The sequence below is a fragment of the Chrysochloris asiatica genome, unplaced genomic scaffold (genome assembly GCF_000296735.1).
Source record: "Chrysochloris asiatica unplaced genomic scaffold, ChrAsi1.0 scaffold00161, whole genome shotgun sequence".
Classification (NCBI taxonomy): Eukaryota; Metazoa; Chordata; class Mammalia; order Afrosoricida; family Chrysochloridae; genus Chrysochloris; species Chrysochloris asiatica.
Window position 1 is genome coordinate 1004599 of NW_006408679.1, and position 6202 is coordinate 1010800.

Consider the following 6202-nt stretch of genomic DNA (forward strand, 5'->3'; position numbering starts at 1 on the left):
AATGATAGGGGTCTGCCATGCTGCTGGCACATTACAAAGGGTGCATTCTTGAGGTCTGAAGAAGGGAGTCCCTAAACAAAAGTGCCTGAACATGGTACAAGCAGTTCAGCAGAAGCCAACTGAGGATTCTTTTGAATTTCCTGGGTGAATATACCAAGCTTACTATAAGTACACAAGGAGCTCTGGTAGCATAGTGGCTACAAGTTGGGCTGCTAATCTCATGCTCAGCAGCTTGAAATTACCAGCAGTTCCATAGGAGAAAGATGAGGCTTTCTGCTCCTGTAAAGATTTATAGCCTCAGAAACCCTATACAGGGTCGCCATCAGTCTCCACGACATATAACCATCACCACTACCACCACTGTAAGTACACAGACCTTGACCCCGAGGACTCACTAATGTCCGAATGGTTAACAGATTTTATCTGCCAAGGCACCCCTGATATTAGGAAGAAACTACAGAAATTCGATGGGGCACGCAGCATGAACCCATTCCAGCTGGCCAACATTGCCTTCAAGGTACTTAACAACCAAGAGCACAAGAAGACTCAGGCTGTTACTGTCTCCTGGAGATTACTAGAGGTATGTCTGTGGGCCCCAGGGAGGATCCTCAAAGGGCAAAAGAGCTTTAGATAAGAATCAATGTGCTTATTGTAGAAAAACCTGGACACTGGAAAAATGAATGCCCAAATTGTAGGGTTGGTCCTGGCAGGAAAAGCCCCCTCCAACTCTATAGATGGCTGAACAAGTTGCCTTGACTGAAGAAGACCGAGGGTGCCCTGGGGCCCAACATTACTTGGCATCAACTTCTGCCACTTCCGTTGCCCCCCCAAACCCTGGGTTATAACAGTGTGGGGGTCGACAGACTGTGGACTTTTAGCCAACACTGGGGTCACTCATTTAGAGGTCAAGACACCTCTGACTTCCCTGTCGTCCTGTTATGTGACAGTGACTGAAGTTTCAGGGAAGCCTGAAGACCAGTTCTTCCTAAAATCCCTGGACAGGAAATAATGCACCGCTTCCTACTCCTGCCTGGTCCCCCTATTGAGCTGGGATCTACTGTCAAAGTTACATGCTCAGAGAACCTTTCATCCTGAAGCCAGAAGTCTACAGATGGAGGTTCCTCATGAGCATGCCTGGCAATTACTGATTCAAAAAACTCCAGAAACCAATCCAGGTTGGCCTGGGGACGTCAACAATCAGATAAATCCCTCATGTGAGCTAGCAGAACTCCAGGGAGGACCAAGCAAGCATCCCTGGTAAGGCCTGACTGGAGGCCAGGAGCCAACCACCACACAAAGACTAATATCCCCTAAGGAGAGAGGCCCTTGAAGGCAGAGCCCCCATTGGAAGTAAATTTTAGGAAAGTGACATCCATGCCAGACTCCCATCCTTCTGGTCGAGAAACCAGGTACCAGAAAATATTGGTTTGTTCACATTATGCCCAGTAGACTGAACATTGTTTGTGGATAGAAGTAGTTACATGGAGAAAGATACTTGGAGAGTGGAGTATGCAGTTGTTGTTATTGTTAAGTACTTACATAGAAACCCTGTATAGAGTTTCCAAGGAGCAGCTCGTAAGCTTGAATGCTACCTTGCAATTCAAATGACTTTTCAGTTCAGTGCATTAACCCGCAACGCCACACCAGGGTGGTGGTGGTAATTATGTGCTGTGGAGTCAGTTCCAACTCATAGCAACCTTGTACAGGGTTTCCAAGGCTGTAAATATTTACAGGAGCAGAAACCTTCATCTTTCTCCCATGGAACAGCTGGTAGTTTCGAACTGCTGATCTTGCGGCTCGCAGCCTGATTTGTAACCACTATGCTACCAGAGATGCAGTAGTAACCTAAAAAGGCCCAGCCCAGTTGAGGAAAGAGCCCTCCTGATGGGGACTTCAGCTTAAAAGGCCAAACTGATTGCACTAAACAGGATATTAGATATATCAGCAGGAAAGACTGTGGATGTGTAGCCAGAAGACTTGAGTTGGGCTGAAGCAAAAGGATCTGAGAAAGAGGTTAAAGGATGGAAAGTGAAAGATGATGGAATGGTTCTGATCCCAAGTAAACTAGCCCTTGCTCTCCTTAAACAAGTCCATGAAATGACCCCTACTGGACAGAGACCTTGGTAGAATTCATTAAGCCCTGGCTCAAGGACAAGGGACTAGCAAAAAATCATCCAGGATGTTAGCTCTAACTGTTTAACCTGCCTCAAGAACAATTCCAAGGCAGATCCAGGACAGAAGACTGGCCTGCACCAATATCAGCGTGAATAACCCTTTGAAGATTGGCAGGTCGATTTTACACAGGTGCCCCAAGATGGGGTCTTAAATATTTACTAGTTTTTGTAGACCCCTTTTCTAGTTGGGTAGAGACTTTCCCCACCCAGATCGATCGAGCTTTAGAAGTAGTGAAAATCCTCTAAGGAAGATGATCCCTAGGTTTGGACTTCAGAAGGTTTCCAGATTGACAACAGAGCATCATTCATTGCCATTGTTATCCAACAAGTCAGCAAACACCTATGATGAAATGGAGATTGCACTCAGCATGGAGACCCCAATATTCAGGGAAAGTGGAGAAAATGAAGCATACTTTCAAGAAACAAATGGCAAAACTTGTCAGGAAATGCCCCTAAACAGGATCAGGTGTTGCCCTTAGCCCTGTTTCAAATTCAGATAGCTCCCAGAAGTGGATTTAAATTGAGCCCATATGAAATTTTATTTGGTAAGCCTTTCCAGGCAGCTTCCCTCAACCTTCCACCTGACCTCAACCAAGATTTGAAGATGCAGTGGTATATACAACACCTTCGCCGCACACTCTCTATTATTTATAAATTTGCTCTTCCCAGGTCTGCTTCCTCCCCTACAGATAACCTTCAAACTTTCCAGCCTGTAGATCATGTCCTGCTCAAGACATGAAGAGATGCACCCAACTGCCAACTGCAGGAGAAGTGGATGGGGGCCTTGGGAGATCCTGCTGACTCCCCCCACCCCCCACCCCTCAAACTAGTGAGCCTCAAAGCCTTGAATCATCACATGTGAATCACAGACATCCCAGAGAACAATGAGCCTAGATTCTTCCTTTAATCTCAAACTGTGATTAAAGTGGCAATAATCTTCTCCCTCCTACTGTGAGATGGACACTGATTTAATCCCCTTTTGTGGAGATGAAAATGTTTGAGTATATCTGGCAAAGCATATAATGAATGTGTCTGATTTCTGTTTGCAGGGAGGATTGTATGTTGAACAAACCTTTACCTCCTGCCTTATTAAAGTTATTACTTTATTAACACAGCTCCGGTGGGGTATGCCCTTCCAAATTATAAGGATGAAGAAGTAGACTTCATCTATAATCATCTCCGGAGGAGAGTCCAGGACACTACTTTCCCTTGAAACAGGTCTCATAGATATGAGACTAATAAAATAACAGTGGGGAATGAGAGAAGGATTTTAATAGTTATGTATGTTTTAACCCTTTCTAGTCATTGTTCCAAATCATTACTGCCCTGTGTATGTAGTCCTGGGATATGTAGCTGAAGGATTTAGTGGTGTCTTGATTAAAACTCAGAAGAAAGAGACAAGTTGGGAGTAGGAAAACGAGAGGAGAGTTTAAGTGTCTGGTGCCCAGGTATCTTCTATAACAACGCTCTTTGTTTTAAGGGGAAAGAGGGAGTTACTTGCAGAGTGTAAAGTAATGATTGTATGACACAAGGCCATTCAATGTTGCATTCTGTTGTAGCAGGGTTGCTATGACTGAAACTTGACTCAATGGCATCTAACAACAAGAACAGTAAGCCTTACATTACCAATTTGGAAGAATTCAAATTCAAATAGGGCAATAGAGAGGATTATAAATATTTAAATCTATTAGGTTTCAGTTTCAAAGGGGCCCTATAAAGATCACCCATTTTTGTTTTATAAATTTTATTTTGATGAGAAATTAAAAAAAAAAAAGGGCAAGCAAAGTGAGAAATCAAAATACCCTTTTTACTGGTAAAAGGTAAAAGTGATGTTGTTAAGTTCCTCTGAGTCGATTTTAACTCAGCAACCCTGTATAGGGTTTCTGAGGAGCAGCTTGTAGGTTTGAACTGCTGGCCTATGGCTTGCAGTCTAGTGCTGATCCTACAGCATCACACCAGGAGTCCCCACCGGTCAAAGTGAAGTGGGGAATAAAACTTTCTAATCCATGGATTCTTAGTGAGGCTCTGTATGATAATCACTCAACCTAAAGATTGGTTTGAACCACAAAGTCGGTGGTTTAAACTCACCAGTTTTTCTTCAGAAACCCTATACAGGGTCACTATGATTTGGAACCAAGTGGACTGCACTCAACAACAATACTGAACATAGGATCTAGATAGGCTTTCCCACTCAGTTACAGGAGAGTCTCATTGTCGGGGGCATGGCTGTAACGGAACACTTCACTGGAGTTAGGCTGCTTATTGTTGTTGTTAAGTGCTGTTGAGTCAGTTCTGACCCATAGCGACCCAGTATAGGGTTTCCAAGGAGCAACTGGTAAGCTTGAACCACCGACCTTGTGGATCAAACTAATCTTGCTGTCCAGCGCATTAACCCTCAGTGCCACACCAGGTATTCCCAATATCCACCTCACACCCACGAGTCAGGTAAATGAGTGTGGTAAATGAGGTCGGTTTGAATCGCAAGGTCGGTGGTTCAAGCTCATCAGCTGCTCCTCAGAAACCCCATACAGGGTTGCTATGGGTTGGAACTGATTTGACAGCATAGATATTCCTCCACAAGGAAGGAAACATTATCCCTAATAAACCACTAAGGACTGCTCTCAGACTATTTTACTAGACATTTTGATAAAGAAAAGAAAGATCCTTAGGGTATTAGGCACCTAGATGGACATTGTTGTTGTTAAGTGCTGTCGGTCGAGTGAGTCCCTGTATAGAGTTTCAGAGGAGCACCTGATGAGCTTGAACTGCTGACCTCAAGGTTCAAACTGACCTTGCAGTCCAGCACATTAGCCCACAGTGCCTCACCAGAACTCCTACATGAACATAGAGAAGGTAAAGATGAAGAAATGATGAAAAGATAAATGAGATTTGTTCTTACCTTTTCACACTGAGACATTAACTATATATAGTAAAATTATGAAAAATACACGAGTGTGCAATTAGATGAGTTTTTACACATGCACGCACATACATATGCACATACATACACATACATCTTAGTAACTCTTGTCTAGATGGAGATACAGGGCATTTTCAGAACCAAAGAAGGTTCCTATATGTACTTCCTAGTGCACACCCACCCAGAAGTAAACAGTTTTCTGATTTTTATCACCAATGATCCAATATTCACTATTGACATCCAAGGAACTCTGGTGGTGTAGTGGGTTACCTCTTGAGCTGCTAACTACAAGGTCAGTAGTTTGAATCCACTATCCACTTACAGGAAGGAGGAGGAGGCTTTCTGCTCCCATAAAGATTCACTGGACAGTAGTGAATATTGTTGACCTTCATATAAATGGGATCATACAGTATATAGTCTTTTGCTGTGAGAGTCATCGATGTTGATGCATGTTATCAGTGGTTCATCTTTTTACTTCACTTGTTGTTGCTGTGCAGCATTCCATTGGAAGAATGTACCATGAATAATTTGTCTATTCTTCTGTTGATAGATAATTTGATTGTCTTATGTTTTTGCTTCTTATGAACAAAGTTTCCATGAATGTTCTTTATATGAACTATTTTCTCAGATTTCTATCTAGGAATTTAATTGGTAGATGTTGTTGTTGTTAGGTGCCCTTGAGTTGGTACCAACTCATAGCGACCTTATGCACAGCAGAATGAAACACTGCCACAGTTGAGTCCATTGATGCTGTCACTTGGCCAAGCCATCTCGTTGGGGACCTTCCTCTTTTTCTCTGACCCTCCACCCCAAAAAACATGATATCGTTCTCCAGTGACTGGTCACTCCTGACAATATGTCTGAAGTATGAGAGACGAAGTTGGCCATCCTGGCCTCCAAGGAGCACTCTGGCTGGATTCCTTCTAAAACGGATCTATTGGTTCTTTTGGCAGTCCATGTCACTTTCAATATTCTCCTCCAACATCATAACTCAAAAGCATCAATTCTTCTAAAGTCTTCTTTATTCACTGTCCAGCTTTCACATGCATTTGAGGTTATTGAAAACACCATGGCTTGGGTCAGATGCACCTTAGTCCTCAAGCTGACA

At 43.2% G+C, this 6202-nt stretch overlaps 1 pseudogene; it reads left to right on the top strand.

Annotated features, from left to right (window-relative positions):
* The first annotated feature begins 397 nt into the window (after window positions 1–397).
* The window catches only part of LOC102822376, a 135161-nt pseudogene continuing 129356 nt past the window's right edge, over window positions 398–6202 (top strand).